This window comes from Ascaphus truei, chromosome 4 (assembly GCF_040206685.1).
Source record: "Ascaphus truei isolate aAscTru1 chromosome 4, aAscTru1.hap1, whole genome shotgun sequence".
Classification (NCBI taxonomy): Eukaryota; Metazoa; Chordata; class Amphibia; order Anura; family Ascaphidae; genus Ascaphus; species Ascaphus truei.
The window spans coordinates 21470168-21489568 of NC_134486.1; positions in this window are offsets into that span (position 1 = coordinate 21470168).

The window sequence follows — 19401 nt, forward strand, 5'->3', positions numbered from 1 at the left end:
GAAGGGGTTAAATAAAGCAAATGCTTATTGTGACCAATGCAATTAAAATCTAGCTGAAGCAAGTATCATAGTTACCTTACTATAGAGGTACACTGTGGGTGCACAAATTCCCTGGTGTGAATATAATAAAACTTACATATATTTCTTTCTGCCAGCCTTATACATTCACCTACTCTTTGAGGGTAATGTGCAGACTGACACTGAAGTGTAGGGCTTCGCCATTTTGGATATGCGCACGCATGCACATTGATGGATTGCGCATGTGCAATGAGAGCGTAAGCGGTGGCCATTGGAGGCAGGTTCCACGCAGGGACTACATGTCCCGTGAGCCTCTAGGAAATAGCTACATGTGACCATGCTTCAGTCAGAAGCTGGACAGAAGAGGGTAAGGTAGTGCCTCAGGTGCCAGTGGTCCTTAGTCTAGGCCTAGAGTCCCCCATCAGTCCCAGCTTGGCCCCGACTCACCAGGAGCTTGTGGCTGCCTCAGGGACATTTCTCCCTTAGCCCAATTGTGTCAGGGGCACAGCAAAGACCACCACCGCAAGTTAGAGACTCTCTTAAAGGTAAGACACTCCAGCGTGAGAGGCGAACGCCTTCGCTGATGGCGACGTGGGATCAGACTGGTCCTGTCATCAGTTGGCGGTATCCAGGTGTTGGAGCACCCGGCAGGTATCATGCCCTACAAGTGCACCAACGATCACACACATTCTGTCGTTAGTGCTACCACACATCATGGGGTGGGTTTGGCTCCTGTGGACACCAGGTGGTTAGGTGCCATGGGGACCTCTGTACTTTGGAACCACACCAGAGTGTATAAGGCGGTGGTTGGACGGTGGGGCACTGTGTGGACACGGCCATGCGAGGCTGTATATTATGTGTTATTAGTTGTGTTAATAGTAAAGATAATCTGTTATTTCACTGTCTGCATATCATTTCTCTAGTGTGTTTTCCTGGACAGGGGTTATCCAATTGCGCTTGGATCCCTCCCAGCTAGAGGCGCTGTCATCAGACATACTGTATCAGATATACCCAAGGCTCCCTGCAGCAGAGGATCAGACCTCCTGTGAGCCAATCAGGTAACATAACATACGTAGTTGCCCTTGTCATGGTGGAAAGGGGGCTACATTTGGAGGCGCTGCTGAGATTTAGACCTGGGGTGCCAGAATCAGCAGTTAAAATTAGCAACATCATGTTTGTGCCCTCAAAGCTAGAGGTCCACGACTAGGCCTTAGAGCTCCATAAGCCTCCCTGCCACATGGTCGCAGTCGGCAGAATTCCCAACCTCATGCCCCAGAGTGCCGTCCGTGATCATATAAGAAATCTCCCCGGCATAGCCGGCGCATGGGTCCTAGGCCGAAGATATGGCCCCACATTCCATTGGAGTGCACTAATACTGGCCAAAGGCCAAGAAATATGCGAGAAAGTGGCTCCTCAGGCCCTACATCTACCGGGTTACCCACATTCACGGGTTGCTCACTCATATACCCTCGGCTACAAGCTCCCTTGGCAGCGTCCACCCCGTGACTTTTAGAGGTTCCCTACCCTGCCTCAACCTCTTCCTTTATTCCATGGGAGTGGAGGACTAAAGCCCCAGTCTCGAGTATACCAGCAAGGGCAGACTTACCCATACCCAGGGAAACCTTCACTCCAAGTGGCATGCTAGAGACATCCCGCTGAGCCAAAACTCCAAACACATCACCTACCCCCAGCGGGTATGAGAGTAGTCCTATGCAGGCTCCTAACCAGAGGGTGAAAAGAAAATGAAGTGCGCAACTACTAATTGAAGTGACGTGATAATTGATGATTAAATAAAATTACGTGACCTTGAATAGAGCGTCTGCAGCTGCGATGGAGGGGGGGCTCAGGGACCCCCTAAGCTAGCAGATAAAAACAGAAAAGACACAGCGCACAACGCTCATAGTGCATTAAACAATATATTGACATCAACAATAAGGTAAGGTGAGTAATATGCGTACATCAAAATAATTAAACATAAGCAGTTAGGGATAATGTTACCCAACGCCTCAGGAAACCGGAACAAGTGTCCTCACAAGGGTTTTGGCGCTGATATCTCGGATGCAGGATCCTAGTAGTAGAAAGGTAAGTAGGAAGCCTCTACGAAGTTCTTTATCCCCAGAGCACGAGTCAAACGTCTGCTGCTGTCGCATACAGTTCTTTGCCAGAGCAAAGCTCCACACCGGCTGGGTTCTCTCACTCCCCTCCGTGCAAAGCACTTCCGGGTCGATGACGTCACCGCGGGGGAGATGGCTGGTACTGGCGCCGTGCAAACTCGATCAGCTCGCGTGGTGGGGTAGTAGTTAGAGGTAAAGTTCTTGACCAATCATCCAACGCGTTTCGAAACCCGTGGGTTTCTTCATCAGGGAATGAAATAAAGTGGTTCCGGATGGATTCTAAATACTACATGATCGTACCTCATTGGCTAAGCTATCTACACTCACAGCCAATGGGGAAGTAGTAGAGGCGGGTCAAAAGTCCCGGTTTCGCGTGTCACTGATTGTCAATGACAGCAGGACATATACATAGTATAAACTTTATTAACAACGACATATCTAAACACACGCGATTGATGAAACTGGTGCACAAACACCAGTTTCATCAATCGCGTGTGTTTAAATATGTCGTTGTTAATAAAGTTTATACTATGTATATGTCCTGTTGCCATTGACAATCAATGACGTGCGAAACCGGGACTTTTGACCCGCCTCTACTACTTCCCCATTGGCTGTGAGTGTAGATAGCTTAGCCAATGAGGTACGATCGTGTAGTATTTAGAATCCATCCGGAACCACTTTATTTCATTCCCTGATGAAGAAACCCACGGGTTTCGAAACGCGTTGGATGATTGGTCAAGAACTTTACCTCTAACTACTACCCCCCCACGCGAGCTGATCGAGTTTGCACGGCGCCAGTACCAGCCATCTCCCCCGCGGTGACGTCATCGACCCGGAAGTGCTTTGCACGGAGGGGAGTGAGAGAACCCAGCCGGTGTGGAGCTTTGCTCTGGCAAAGAACTGTATGCGACAGCAGCAGATGTTTGACTCGTGCTCTGGGGATAAAGAACTTCGTAGAGGCTTCCTACTTACCTTTCTACTACTAGGATCCTGCATCCGAGATATCAGCGCCAAAACCCTTGTGAGGACACTTGTTCCGGTTTCCTGAGGCGTTGGGTAACATTATCCCTAACTGCTTATGTTTAATTATTTTGATGTACGCATATTACTCACCTTACCTTATTGTTGATGTCAATATATTGTTTAATGCACTATGAGCGTTGTGCGCTGTGTCTTTTCTGTTTTTATCTCCTAACCAGAGGCCATGATATCCTAGTTGCCTGCCAACTGGCGGCTCCGACTTGGGAGTAACTCTACCCCAACTGGTAGAAGCCCTAACAATGTCTTCCAAGTCCCAGAACTACTGAAATCTCAAGGCCTTCTCTGGGATAACCCCCACACCCATGGGAGAAGAAGGGATTGATTCCTGGAAAGAAAACACCCTTAATTTGGTGGAAAAATTGTCCTGCACCGAGGCAGTGAAGAGGCAGCGGATCATGGAGTGCCTGCGGCGTCCCGCTTCTACAGTGGTGAGCATGCACCGGGAGGAAAATGCGTACATAACGGCCTGGGTGCTGGTGGATTTCCTAAATGAAGCCTACTGTCTGGAGGATGACGTGAGTGAGCTCTGGGCTTAGTACTATGCCCTATACCAGAAAGAAGGTGAGGAGCTGTCAACGTTCATTCACCGCATACAATTGGTGTTTTTTGCCGCTACTCACCCGAAAACTAATCTCTGTCTCCGGTGTGGATGAAGCTCGACGAAAGCAGTTCCTGCGAGGATTGAGCCCAACTCACCCTTTAGCCAACATGCTCCGGTGTGGTCTCCTGCAAGGGAGTCCACCTGTGTTCACGGGACTATTGAACCAAGTGAAGGTGCACGAAGCACACGCACGGCTGCATGCGTCTAAGCAACGCAAGGAGTCCAGCAAGGAATAGTCCAAGGGGGCGTCGGCCCGAAGTTCAAGGATGCAGAAAGTGCCAAATACGATCCACCTCCCAGGGTGCCTTCCTCCACACCCAGAATGCCCCGGAGAGTAACACCTACCTCAGAGGTCAGTGCGAACCAAAATAACATCTGCTACAATTGTGGAAAGGAGGGTTACTACTCTCGGGACTGTCCAACGCCCAGTAAATCCAACCCTAAGTCCAAGACCTGCAAGGTGTAATTGACTGAAATACCCTCCATGTCATCGGAGAGCGCCCCAGCAGCTAGCCCTGACAAAGCAAGCCCTGAAGAAACACCCTAATCGAACGCCTACTGTCGAGTGGGACAGGCAGCTATTATACGCGTCCTCGTGGAAGGCATATATTCCTCAGCATTACTGGATACCGGGTCACAAGTGACTGTCATATACCGACCCTTCTACGATCAACATCTTAAGCACCTGCCCTTGCAGTCGGCAGAGAAGTTGAAGTTGTGGGGACTTAGCAATGATGTCTATCCCATTGACGGTGTAGTGAAAGTATGGCTGGATATACTGCAGCTGAACCCTAACAAGTCTCACAACATGGAAGTGGAGGCTCTGATTTTCCCTGAGCCCCGAGATAATCAAAGCTCTCCATTTATAATGGGGACCAAGGCCGATGTGGTGCGGGCGTTGATCCGAGCTTACCTACAAGTGTCAGATGAACTACACCTGTCTTCCCTACGGATCCACCTGGTACTGAAAGAAGAGTGCTGTAGGGTCTCGGCCCAAGAGGGTTATGGTGACCTCTTTAAAAACAACGGAGGGTTGACCAAGATTCCACCAGGGGGTGTGAAGTACATGGACGCAGTGTGCTGCTACCTGGGCCATGATGAGGCAGGCCAGTACTTTTCCCTAGAGAGTACCCCCGAGGAAGACACCAGTAGAGGGTATAAGATTGTGCCAAAAGTATGAGAATGGAAGTCCTCCGGGGAAGATCAAGGTGATCACCCAAAACATTTTCCCTTACAAGATGCCATTCGACTAAGGTCAAAGACTGGGTCGGATATACCCAGTTACCCCCATAAAGACGCTGGCACATGTGAACACTGCTGCCATGCAAGATCAGCCGGCCGGGTTACTGTTTGATTTCAGGGGGATCGACCCTGTCAGCTGAATGGAAGGAACGGCTAAGTGCCAAGTTGGAGGAATGCTGGTATGTGTTCTCCACCAGCAAAATTTATGTGGGCTGCAGAAAAAATGCCCAGCACACCATCCGTCTGAACGATACCACGCCATTACGGAAGCATTCCTGATGCATCGCTCCCAGAGATGTGGAGGATGTGAGGGATGTCCTAAAGGAAATGGAGACAGCTGGCATCGTGACTGAATCCTGTAGCCCCTACGTATCCCCGATCGTGGTGGTATGCAAAAAGAATGGGTCAATATGCTTGTGCGTGGACCCTGAACAGTCGGACCGTCCCAGACCAGTACACCCTGCCGCGGATTGAAGAGTTCCTAAACGCGCTGTCATGAAGCCAGTTATTCAGCATGCTGGACCTAAGATCTTGGTACTACCAGGTGCATATGAGATCCGTAGACAAGGAGAAGACGGCGTTAGTCTGTCCCCTCGGGTTCTACCAGTTTACCCGCATGCCCCAAGGCATTTTTGGTGCCCCGGCAATGTTCCAATGGTTAATGGAGAAGACAATGGGAGATATGAATCCCCGGGAATGCCTAGTATACCTGGATGATATCATCATCTTCGGAAAGACTCTCGAAGAACACGAGGTACACCTTCTAAAGTGTGAGACAGATTGGGCAAAGAAGGTCTGAAGTTTTCAGTGGACAAATGATGATTCTGCGGCATGTCAGTCACCTACGTGGGTCATATAGTGTCTGCAGACGGTGTGGCCACTGACCCAGCTAAGGTCGAAGCAGGGGTGAACTGGCCGAGACCAGAAAACGTAATGGAACTACGCTCCTTCCTGGGATTCTGTGGGTACTACCGCCGCTTCGTGGAAGGATACTCTAGCAAAGCGAAGGTCCTCAACAATCTTCTGAAAATATACCCAGAGGATTCTCATCATAATGCCACATCCGCACAGCTTCCCTTCGGGGACATGTGGACGTCAGCCTGCGAAAATGCGTTAATCTGCCTCAATAAGAGCCTAATGGAAGCACCTGTCTTGGCTTACGCCGACCCCAAGCAGCCGTATATCCTACATGTAGATGCAAGCTTCAATGTGCTGGGAGTAGTACTGCACCAGAAATACCCTACTGGTCTTCACCCTGTGGTGTATGTGAGACGTAGCTTGACCACAGCGAGCAAAATTACCCCATCCACAAGCTGGAATTCCTCGCCCTCGACTAGGCGGTAGTGGACAAACTCCACGACTACCTATATGGAGTTTCCTTTGCATGCAGTATGAACAGACAACAACCCGTTGGCGTCCATCTTGACGTCCGACAAACTGGATGCCACAGGCCACCAGTGGATGGCAACCCTCTCTAACTATCAATTAATGCACCACACGTAGTCGTGCTAGACATGGGGGAAAGGGGGCTACAATTACATACTTTACAGTGTTATGTAAAATAAGTAATAAATATGTAATGGTAGGGCATTATATTGAATTGGGAAATGGTTTAGTTATGCCTTTAAAGTATACAGATATTATAAATTACTCAATTTCCAGAACAGGATGGAAATCTAACTGAATTATTTTTTAAGAGAACATTATAATGATAATGAATTTAGAGATTTTTATATAATGTTATCATCCAGGAGTTACAGTATATTGCTATATTGAATTATTCAATCTTATTTATTATTCATGAATAGTTATTACATAGCCTTTTAATGATTTTTTTTAATTACAAACTGGTGTTTTTAATGATCATTTTTGAATTGTTGAATGAATCTATTAATCCATGAATTAATTCATTAGTTTAGGTATGTTAATGCTTGCTGTTGGAGCAGGACCGTGCGATATTAACCCTCAGATCACAGGTTTTTCTTTGACAATAAACATTGAGGACTTTTTCAAGTTTACTTACCTAAATTGTAGCCTGTTGAGCCATAGAGATTTGTTCCCAGTGAATATTGCAAACACCATAAGGCCATCTGCAGAAACTAATTGCATATACCATATTAATCAATTTTAGATCATACATTAGTGTGTTTTTGTTTTCTGGTCCATTTTTGATAAGGGTGTGTCAGGTGTTCATTGCATTAGGTATCATACATGCTAGATAACATAGTCCATTGTATGTAATACTGTTTGCATTTACCTGTTTTCATAAGTGTTTGACTTTTCTTCACTTGTTTATTTTTATGACAGGAGGATTAAGTTGTGAAGGATTGGGGAAGTACCGTAGTCCCACTTTGTGGAGGCTATGGGAATGGGCCTGTAGAAGGTGTACATAACCCCGAAGCGTTGCCCCTCGCTTCTTCCTACACTAACATCCTAACATCCTTCCCCGTTAGGGGTTTCTTTACCCTACCCTCACTTTATAAATAGAACAATATAAAAAACAGTAATGCCCTTACAGGAAAAAAATATCTTTAACGCATATGTAGCCCTGTGTGGTTTGGGCTATAGGTCTGCCCTCCTCCTGGCTGTAATACCTAGTTAAGGGCAGGTTTGCCAGGAGCTATCATGGGTTTTAACCACTTCATGCAGTGCAGTGAGTAGTGTCATCAAGCCTTGTGTCCAATTAGAGACACAGGGGTGGTGCCTGCTGGAGCTTACTTAATGTACTGCAACTTCCTATTTAGGGAGTTGGTCTCTAACTTGATAGAGACAGGGCATCCGTGCCAAGCTGCCAGGGCTCTGGTAGGCTTGAGGCCTCCCTCCGGGGAGTGTGATTAGACCCATACCTCCTATCCCACCAGGTGATAGGGGAAGAGCTAGAACCTCTCTCGGCGCCCTTGGCTGGGAGTTGTGTTCAAGGACATCCTAAGGGGGAAGACCTGCTGTTATCCATGCTGCTGAATAAGAAGACTAAATAAAGAAGTTGCTGTATTTTACCTATACCTCCTGCCTAAGATTGAAGTATATTGGGAGGAGGGGAAAGAGTTATTTTGCAGATACTTCACCCCATACACCTGGGGGCTGCACAAGATGGAGGCGCTGCACCTGTAAGTAGAATTTGGGCACAACCCTAGAAGCCTGTCCTGTTCATCCCCTATACCATCATGCAGGAGACTCAGGGCCCCCTGTTGCCAGCAGGTATGCAACACACTAAGACATGTAGCCAGAGCAGTATTTCCCCTAGGAGACCCTACAGATGAGATAACGAGTATTCTAAGGCGTGCCTTAAACTAGCCCGGTTACATGCTGGGTACATGATGGTTGTAACCTGGCTAGTTTAAGGCAAGTTTAAGGCATTTCTGCATTGACTAATGACCCATCGGATTAACACAGCAGGGGTCCCTGGCAGTCCCATTCAGTGACTGTCTCTTAAAAAACAAAGAGGAGTACATAGCATAATACAGTTTTAATGCACAAATTATTAGATTCAAGGGGGATGGACACACTTACACACTCTGGAACTGCCTCTGGAACCGAAAGAGTCACGGTGTAAGTCCCCGTTTGACGCCAGGATATTGCGATCCACGTTGTTCAATGGCGACCATCAGCACTTCCGTGTCTGCGCGCGCAGCAGGGTACGGTGGCTCACGAGGGACTTGACTCTTCCTCACAGCTATGGAGTATTCAGAGGGCCAAAAACCCTTGATAAAGGGCGCACATGAGTTCGAAACGCGTTGGATTTTAAAGGTCTCATGACCAAATAAAATTTTCATTTTTTCACTACTTGGGTCCTTTCCTTGCTCCCACCGGATTGTGCACTCCTCTTCACTATCTGCATCCTACTTACTTATTGGAAGCTGCACATCCAGCCAGCCACACTGAGGAATTGTGAGTACTTATTCTGCTAAAGGGGTACGTGCCAATGAGATGGATTGTGGGGGGGTTCATTCCCACCTATTAACTGTCTTCAGGAGGAATATACCCATTATTTTTAGCTATATTGCTGCTACTACTCATCATTATTTTCTTCCTTATATCCACGGCTGTTGGTTCTGGCATATTGATTATATTACCTGGCATTTGAGCGGCCTGCTACTTCCAATCAGATTGTGCATTAAAACTGTATTATGCTATGTACTCCTCTTTGTTTTTTATGAGAGAGCCACGTGTGATCAGACCATCTTTATGCAGACATATGTGAGGGATTTGTTCACTTAACCACTTTCACACCACTTTCACTGGGTCAATCTTAGTATAAGTTCATTGTGGGCCATTAGTCAATGCAGAAATGCCTTAAACTTGCCTTAAACACGACCCAGCATGTACCCAGCATGTACCTGGGTCTTTATGGCGATTGCCACTGGTTTGTGTTAGAATAACCGGCGGCACTACAGTACAGTACAGTATGTGAGATTGAGTGGGGGAAACAGGGTTACACATATATCACCGGTTTAAAGCACAGATGGGTAGTGTAGTTGTTCCACAAGGGGTTCCTGTATGCATCCGTTGCTGCTGATGTAAGCGGGGTAAGGTGACGCCAGATGAAGGGGAGCCTCCTAACTGTGATGCACTCTAACACAGGCAGGATTGTCGTGTGTCTCTTGCTAAAAAAACGGTGTTGACCCCGTTAGCGAGGAGGGGGAGGGAGGTGATGGGGAAGTTCTAACTGCTCCAGATGTTCAATAAGCATCCAGTAGGTCTAACTGCTTGGCATTCATACAAAATATATTGTGTGTAATTCGGCTCATACAAAAACCCTTTTACATAAAACTATTTGGGCAATGCATAATAAATTATACATCAGAAAGATAAACATAGTACTAAAATGTGCACAAAGTGTCATATGGGTTTGAGAGCTTTTTAAAGATTGTTACAGCGAGGATAATTGACGGTTTCCCGCGTATACAACTTGGGAAGTGAAAAGTAACCACTTAGACAAGTGGAATGTCAAAATAAAGTTAAAAAAAAACCACATGAAGAGGAACTAAACTGCACAGGAGACGTGTGGCTTTTAAATCAAGTTACTACTAAATGAATAGCAAAGCTAAAGTGAACATGTTTGGAGTAAATCTCAAATGGAGACAAGAAGATATACAGTATAAAGCTACAGGTCAGGAAATTTTAAACAGCAATAACTGACAGCTGCAACCATTATCCTTTCCAATATAAAGGATAATTCCATGCAGGGGGTCCCATTTTATAGGAAAGACCCATGCCAGTAATGATTATCATAGGTACTTTTGGGGAAAAACTGTGTAGCTAGCGATACATCCCATAAATCATAAATAAATTTAAAGGTGAAAAAGAGGGAGGGGGAAGGAAGAGGAAACAGGATCTCTTGTCTATAGGAAAATATTTTTGAGGTGAGGTTAGAAACCTCACAGATAAATGTGAATTTTGTTTTTTATCAATAAATGAGGAGAAACAGAAAACATTGTCCTCAGGAAATTTCTATGGTGTCAAACCCTCAAAATATATTGTGTATCCAAAATCTAAACTTGTAGCACAATAGTTGATTCAATCAATAAGTGAGTAGACAACCTAACAGCAGGAGAATTTCAACATATCAAAACAAATACTGCAGTGTTTGACTGATTGTAATAGTTTAGCCACAAGATATTAGAACAAACCTCTGTATTGCACCAACATCCACTCAATACAAATGTCTGAAATGATACAATTTAGGGACACAGTGTGGTGCATCACTCCAGAATGAAGGGGATCAGATCTATCTCTTCATTGAGACCCAGGGGTTCAAGACATTTCATTTGAAATATCCCAAACGCCTCACTCTTGGACAACAAGCAGTGCTATAATATCTCCTCCTCTGGCTCCTAATTTAACATGTTCAATAGCCTTTGCTTTGAGGCCCTTGGGATTACATCCATGATATGTAAGGAAATGTCGAGACTCGCTGTGTTTTGTGAACCCTATCTTAATATTCCTAATGTGTTCTTGTAGTATAGTTTTAAAAGATCTAATATTCCCTGCCTATATACTGCATTAGGGGCATTCCAGCATATAAACCACATACATTAGGTTGTAAGGCAGTTAGTAAACTGCTTAATTTGGAACTCTTTTCCTGTGACCTTGGATGTAAAGGTCTTACTGTCACATGAAATACAGCTCCCACAGCTACAGTACAACACCCTTGGAGTTTCGGTCCCATCCAGTTTATATCATTACATTGTTGAGAGGGAGGGTCCTTAATCATACTAGCTGAGATAACACATTTTATATTACGCAATTTTGTATAGATAACATTGGTAAAAGTTGTTAAATGTGGACCCAGAATCGGGTCACTGAAGAACATCCCAATGCTTATTCATAATTTTTGGGGTATTAGCCGTCGCATTGTTAAAGGTCTTAATAAATAGTGCTTCATATTTTATCTCCTTCATGTTGACCCTACTCTTCACAATACTATCTATTCATGTGTCCCTGGGTCTCAGAAGGTCTGCTCTGTTCATCTGTTGAACTTTTGCTCTATCTAAATCCATCTCATTATATCCCCTTTCTATAAATCTGGTTCTCATCATTTTGTGTCTGCGCCATGCAATCTGAATCCCTACTGCAATTTCTCTGCACCCTCTGGAATTGTCCCAGGTGTATATTACGGATCCAGCTCTTATTGTGGTTGCTAGAAGCTTCCAGGTAATTACTTACATCAACCTCTTTGGTAATGCCTTCTGAATCAGTCTCCAGAATGAGGTCAAGGAATTCAATACTCGTTGTACTTTGTTTAGAAGTAAAAAATCAGGTTCTACTCATTGTCATTGCGATATCTAAGGAATTCTTCAAAAGTGTCTGCTTCTCCATCCCACACTATAAGTATGTTGTCAATAAATCTCTTCCATGTTTGTTGGCATATGAGCAGTTGGTCCAAATAAAGTGTTCCTCCCAACTACCAAAGTACAAATTGGTGCAGCTGGGAGCAAATTTAGTGTCCATCGCTGTCCCTTTGACCTGCAGGCAGAAAAGCTGTTGGTATAAGAAATAATTGTTAGTAAGGATAAAGTTAATCCCATCCAAAATAAATTCTTTATGGGGTCTGTTAGATCTGTATCTCTCATCAAAAAAACATTCAATTGCTCTTACTCCTCTATCATGGGGAATACTGGTGTAAAGAGACTGGACATCACAAGTCATCCACCTGTAACTTGGACGCCAGTCTATAGTTTTCATGTAATTTTGAACATATGTTGTGTCCTTAATGTGTAACCTCAGAACTCCTACATACTTCTGCAGGAAGAGGTTTATATTGTGCAATAGATTAGCTGTTAGAGAATTGATATCAGAGATAATGGGCCTACCCGGCGGATCCACATGTATATCTTTCATTTGTGATAGAAGATCGGGATATAGGGTTTATTGCAGAACAAATATTGATATTATTTAGAATTAAAAATGCCATTACCAAGTCTTAGATCAAAAAATGACTTAATGGCTGTCAATAGATGGGGTGAGGTCTGCCTCCTATAGGAGGAGATATCTTGTAATAATCTATTAGTCTCATTGATATAATCCAACTTCTCCGGAACCACAATACCCCCCTCCCCCTTCCCTTGTCCACTTATTTGACTATAAAGTGGTTATATATCTCCCTTTGGAGCCTACTGGAAAGAAGGTTTACTTTCGTTTGAGGGTGGTGTGTTGGCTCTTATCCCCCCCTGAATCATGGGCCTTGACATCAACATTCCTATTTTGATGCCTTAAAAATTGCCTTTTAAGAGTTACCGTCCGCATGTATTTCTGCAGATCTATTAATAGTTGGAAACCATTTGGCCCACAGGTTGTGGCAAAGCTCAGACCTTTGGATAAAAGTGTTTGTTGTTCTACATTCAATTTTGTGTTAGAGAGGTTAAAGACCCCTGCAAACAGGCCCATCTATCTTCCCCCCTTTCTATCTACTTCCCTCCCTCTCTTTCCTAATCTCGTTCTCCCTTCTCTCTCTCTTTCTTCCCCCTCCTTTCTCTCTTTTTCCCCCTCCTCTGCCTCCCCTCTTCTCTCCTCTCTCTCCCCCCACCCTTTCTCTCTCTCGGATTTTGTTGATGATTTTTTGACCACTTGTTTAGGCTAAGTCTGTATTGGGTACATGCAATAGCTCATTGTTAGTAGTGCTCTTGGTGGCGTCTGAGAGATCTTGCCCTAAATGGAAGCTAAAGGTGTTAATTCAAATAAGGTTACATAACATTCTATTGATCTGTGTAAAACCAATAGCCATGTTACAATTGAATGCATTTTCATTTATAATCTCATGCAGAACTAGCCACATTCATATGAAATTGTCTGGCGACATTATTTGACCTTGTCATACTTTTGTTTGACCTGGTGCCTCATCCCAATATTCAGGCCATGAACCCCCTTTATCGGCCTCCCCAAGCATGTCTACAATCTTTTACAGGGGGCATGTAAGTACTGAGGAAGTGGAGCCGTGGGAGGATGCAAGCGTGGAAGCAAGACAGGCAGCCTATGTGCATGTCTAACCCAGACCCCAGCATGATTAGATTGATGAGGAAGAAGAGCGGTTTTTGGACAACATGTCACCAGGAACGCATTCAAGTGAAAAAAAATGTGGCACAAGACAAAACTTAATTGAGAACACTGGGTAGTGTGCTCTGAAAGAAATTCACTTAAATGCACAACACAAGTAATATAAAATCTAACTGTTAATATAGTGTTTACTTAAAACATATACTGTATCACTGAGTGTAAGTATAACAGTAAGTAAAAAAAAACAATTAATTGTTTTGTTATTAGGAGGGAGTTTTTTGGCTCATCGCTACACTTACTCTCGGTGATATATGTTTTAAATAAACACTATATTAAAAGTTACTGTATATTTTATATTACTTGTGGTGTGCATTTAAGCGAATTCCTTTCTGAGCACACTACCCAGTGCTCTCAATTATTTTCTTTCACTTTCAGTTCACAGTTTGCACCCACTCATTATCACTATCGCTTATTACACATTTTTGTCTACTAGTTTGGCCCTTTTGTTGATCACTTTCTACCAATCCTCTCTTTTTCCCTTACAAGACAAAAAAGACATTAAAAAAATCCTTGAAAAAAAGACAGAATACCAGCTAAAATAAACTCCATCAACAGAAAAGCATTGTGTAAGTTTTCAGAAAATAACCACCCTTTTGCAGCAGGGACAAACTTAGTGCTGTGGAGCAGGTCAAATCAGAGAAGATGATTCAGTGACCTGTCCAAAACAGGCCAAGTATATTTTGCAGAGTTCTGCACACCTCAAATATAGCTCCAGCAATGACTGAAGCCCTGCCACTGCCTGTAGCCCCAACAAAGTTTGCTGTCACAGCAACAACAGCGGTTTCACCAGCTGGAAATACCCAGTTGGCTTCTAACCAGATCAAAAAGAGGTCTTCCAAAAAAAAAATGTTGGATGTGAAATTGTGTGTTGGTATAATTTGTGATTACATACGTTATTAATCGGATCATCAACCGTAATAGCAAAAAATTTACAATTTACAGTTTAAAAAAAATATGAACATTATTTGACACATTTGTGAGTAATCATTGTGTATATTGTCTAGACTGAGTTGCATTATAAATAAGCAACACATTTCACGTTACAAATTCTTCAAGTTTACTAGGAAGACGATTTCACCTTATGTCTACACAGAGAGTGCACCATTTTGATGATGCTGCAAGACATGGTATTCATAATTGTTAAAAAATAAAATGTAACCTGCAGTACAGCAAACATCTATATATATTATATTATATATAGCACACTTTTTCCCACCCCTTGGGAGATGTGTGGCTACGGTGTGTGTGGGGCGGTGCAATACCTGTGGCTCACAGGAAACCAGAACCTCCGCTGCTGTGTACCTGGGGTGCACCTGAGTGATGCTCGATAGCGCCTCCACCTGCACGGGAATCTATTATGTAGAATAACCCCGTTACAGGACACATAAGGAATACACACTTGGTATAAGATAACGGTTTTACAAGAGGCAACCAAAAGATAAGATAACACACAGTCCCACCAACCAGGCCAAGCATGGCCGTACCTTTCAATACTTTATTCCCCTCTCTGGAGTCACAGTCGACAAAGTACTAAGGAGCCCATGGGCACCCAACCACCCTGGTGTCCACAAAGTAATACCCCAAGCAATGTGTGGTACAGCGCTGCCCACTAAAGTGTTGGTTGGGTACCTGCCAGGTGATCCCACACACGGGCGTGCTGATGTCGCAATGATGGGATCCACAGATAAAATCATGTCCTCCGCAAAGCCTCCACGTTGGGTGGGTCCCGCGTTGATGGTATAACCTTTAAGAGTCTCTGTGGTAGCAGATGGGTGAATTGGTCTCAGATCACCGGAGATTGGATACAACCACTAGCGTGGCGGCAGTGTGTGAAAATGTAGCTATCTTTCTGCAAGGCTATTGCCAGTACTGGGCCACATGGTCCATGTAGTCCCTGCTGAAAGCCCTTTTCCATTGTCTAGCACGCTTGTCACTGAGCATGCGCTACATAGTGCTCATCTGTGCGCACTACAATATGGTGGTACCAGGAGCCACGCTCGCCATTCTGAACACCGGTACTGCCCGCATCCCCTCCACACACTCACAGGAGGCGTGCGCAACCCGCGCCAACACCCACGTATCAGTTACGAAGGCTAGGGAGAACCAGCGGGGTCAAGGGAGACCCATGATATATATATATATATATATATATTATATATATATATATATATACATACATACATACATACAGTACAGCTCAACCCATATAGCGCGATCCGCTACAGCGCAGTCTGAGCATGGCTCCCGATTTGAAAACCTCCATTTTGCCGCCATCTAGATCTCTCTCCTCACTTCATAGGGCTGTGTCCACGTGCTCTCCTCTCTGCAGCTGTCATATGCGGTGTCTTTTTTTTTTTTTAACATTCATTTCCATGCTTTATTGACTAACGGGCACATACACACATCATGTGGGAATTGAACATTAATACATTTTGTATAATACAGATGCAGGGATCGAACTCAAGACCTTTCATATACTGATACCAATGCCTTACCTCTACACCATAGGCTTGGTGTGACAAGACATACCCTATAAATATAATAAATGTAATATACAGTAATGTCCTGATCTCCCTATCACCGCAGATCAGCTCAGCTCAGCTCTCCTGATCCTAACAGGTACTCGCACCACACCCTAGGTTCCAGAAGATGTGTATATCCCACTAGGGGGTTGGGGGGGGATGGGGAACAGTGCTACACATGTGCAACATCATATTTCGTAAATATTTTTTCCATTGTGTTGTATCTACTGCAAAATCCAAACTTGTTGTCTAGGTTGCGTGAAATCCGGGTCTGTTGCATACGATTAGTGAGTATCGTTGTATAAATCTTGTAAGTTATTGTAAATAGACTGATTGGTCAATAGTTCTTGAGATTTTCTTGGTCTCCTTTTTTGTGGAAGAGAACAACTATGACGTTACCCTGTCTCTGATACTCTCTTGTGTTTCAAGCAGCATGTGAAGAGATTTTCATAGGTTTTCTCTACGTCTCCAGCTTCTTTTAAGATTTCAACTGTAGTTCCATATTCCCCAGGAGCCTTCTAATTCTTCATGGATTTTATTGATTTTACCACGTCTTCTGGAAGGACGTACTGTATGGTACATCATTGATGGCTTCTTCTCACTCTTCCCCTACTGGATTAACCATATGTTAACTGTGTCCTTGAACAATTTCCTATAGAAATCCTCAACTCCCTTTATGATACGTGCACCGTTTTTTATTGCTGATTCATTGGGGCCTATGGTAGTAGTTATGAAGTGTGACAAACCGCTTCTAAAGTGTGCTTGAGTTGTGAATTGGCATGCTTTGCTATTCTCTAAGCCCTTCTTGCATGTCCAAACTGCGTGTACAGTAAATGGCTTTTAGAAGCGTTTTCACTCTTGCTCTAACTATCTAATCGGTTTGTCAAAAGAACTCAAACTCATATATTTTGCCCACAACTGCTGATCTAGTAGCTGCGATATGCAACCAACTTCTAAAAAAAATCACATTTTCTTCACACCACCTCAAAGGTGGGTATATAGCTTCAATAGAAGCGGTTTTGAATCCTTGCAAGTCACAGAAGCAACAACATGAACTGACACTGTACATGTGTTAAATTTAACTCATGAAGTATATTGTTCAAATAATTTTGTTCCCTATGCAAGTATTAATACACAACAAAACAGTACATAGAAACTGGCACCCAAAAATAATATTAGTAATACAATAAATAATTATAGGAATGATTATTAACCTTAACAATAATAAGATAATTAATAGGTTAATACTAATAATATGACTAATACCAAACAATAACACTACTACTACTACTACTACTAATAATAATAATATTAATATAACCAATAACAACAACTAATAATACTCATTATTATAATAGCAAATATTATCTTTAATAATTATACGAAAATTAGTGTTGTACTGTATATATAACCTTTGCAGGTACTTGTTCATTTACCTTTTTTATTGTTATTTTGGAGGGGGGAGAGAGATAAATTTACTCTTCCGAGGTCACAGCAAGATGACACTGGGATTTGAAGCAGGCGCTGCTTCAGTGTCATTATTTGGACAGTTACTGCATTTACTCACTGCGTCACTCCATCCCTGCAGCAGATCAATGTGAAATCCCCATTGTACACATTAAAATGTGCATTGCCTAATTAGCTGCCTATTTACACCCCCTCCCATTAAGAAGTCACTTCATAAAGTAAACCCTGAATCTCTTTGCCAACATTGAACACAGATTTTCATTGCTGTCAATTGAAATCATTGGTTTAATAGTGGAACTAGCCTAAATATTTTAACCTTCTGTAGGTTTTAATAAAACTCCAAGTATAGTACTAATAGGTTATTCCATGCATACTGATGTTTGCTGTACTGTAGGTTCCCACGTATTTGTTAAATAATGGTTATACAGATAAAGTCTCCGGTTGTGGCATGGGAACGCTCCGTGAGCAGTCCTTCGGCTGCCCACAGGGGAATTTGTGTCTCACCGCGGCGCGATTTAAGCCGTGACGGCTTGTAAAGCCGGGTAAAGCCTACGCACGCTTAATGTGCATGCGTGCTTGGAGGAGTGGGGGGGTTTCCCGCGTGAGGAGAGGCAAGCTACAACCGGAGACTTCATCTGTATATTTTTCTAATGGTTATTTGTAAATATTTTGCTTTCATAGTTGATGATTCAATTTATAATGTACGGTATGTAATCACAAATTATACAAACACAAAATATACTGTAGTTTCAAACATATTTTTCAAAGGAAAATACGTGACCAAGTGGCCAGAGGAAAGACTGTGCTTGGGAAAGTCTTCCTGTAGGGACTGAAGATTTCTGCGCTCAAGCACCTCCTTGAGGAGACATTACTGACCTGGAGAAAGGGCTACAATCGCAGCGGGACTAAGGGTTCTCTTCCTCCATCCACTCTCATTCGAACCGCAGAGATATCTCGAGTGAGAGTGGAAGGATGGGCTTTAGCCGTGGCTAGCCCGTGCTACCCACAAACAGGGGAGGTATGTAACAGGGACATATCCCTGTTTAAATAAAGCAGCCTCAGATCTCTGAGAATCCAGTAGAGAGAGAGTTAATTGCAGCTACTCAATTAACTAGTCTCCACCTGGACTAATGAGAGCTTTGTAAAAAGCCTCATGTGAGACAAAGGAGAGAGATTCCTTATCTCACATTTGGGCTGACATAAGGAGAAGGAGGACTGCAGAGATTTTCATAAGCACACCAGATGCTGCAATAAGGAGAGAGAATTGAAGCACATAGAACTGTGTGTTGACAGCAAGACTTGAAGGGACAAGACCTCTATACCTGGACAAGATACTTTCTTGTTGGACTGTTGTGCGTGTGTATATATATACATGTGTATATGTGCTAATGAATGGAATCCTGCCAGCTAAATTATCCGCATGTTTAGAGTGCAATATATAGGGACCCCTGACTTTTCACCATTAGGGACACACCTGTCCACTGGCTTCACCTACCAGCTTTCGGTGATGTATCAATTCCAACTTATGCTATCATATGCTTTTCATGTTTCTGGACTTTTCTCACTGGCATGTATTATTTGAATTTACTACTGTAACTACATTATGAGGTTCATGTTATCCTCTCCATGATTTCTAGTGCTCAGTTTCTGCAGCACTGAGTTACTATGGTGGTCATGCACTAAGCTCCGATAAGTCATTTTTAGAACGCAAAGTGCTCTTAGAATGTGATGTTGCGCTGAACACGATTCACTAAGCCACGCAAAGAGGCACTTTGTGTTCTAAAAGTTACTTTTTTCTGGAAATTTTTCTAAATCCAACTTTGCTCGTTCGTTATCCTGTTTG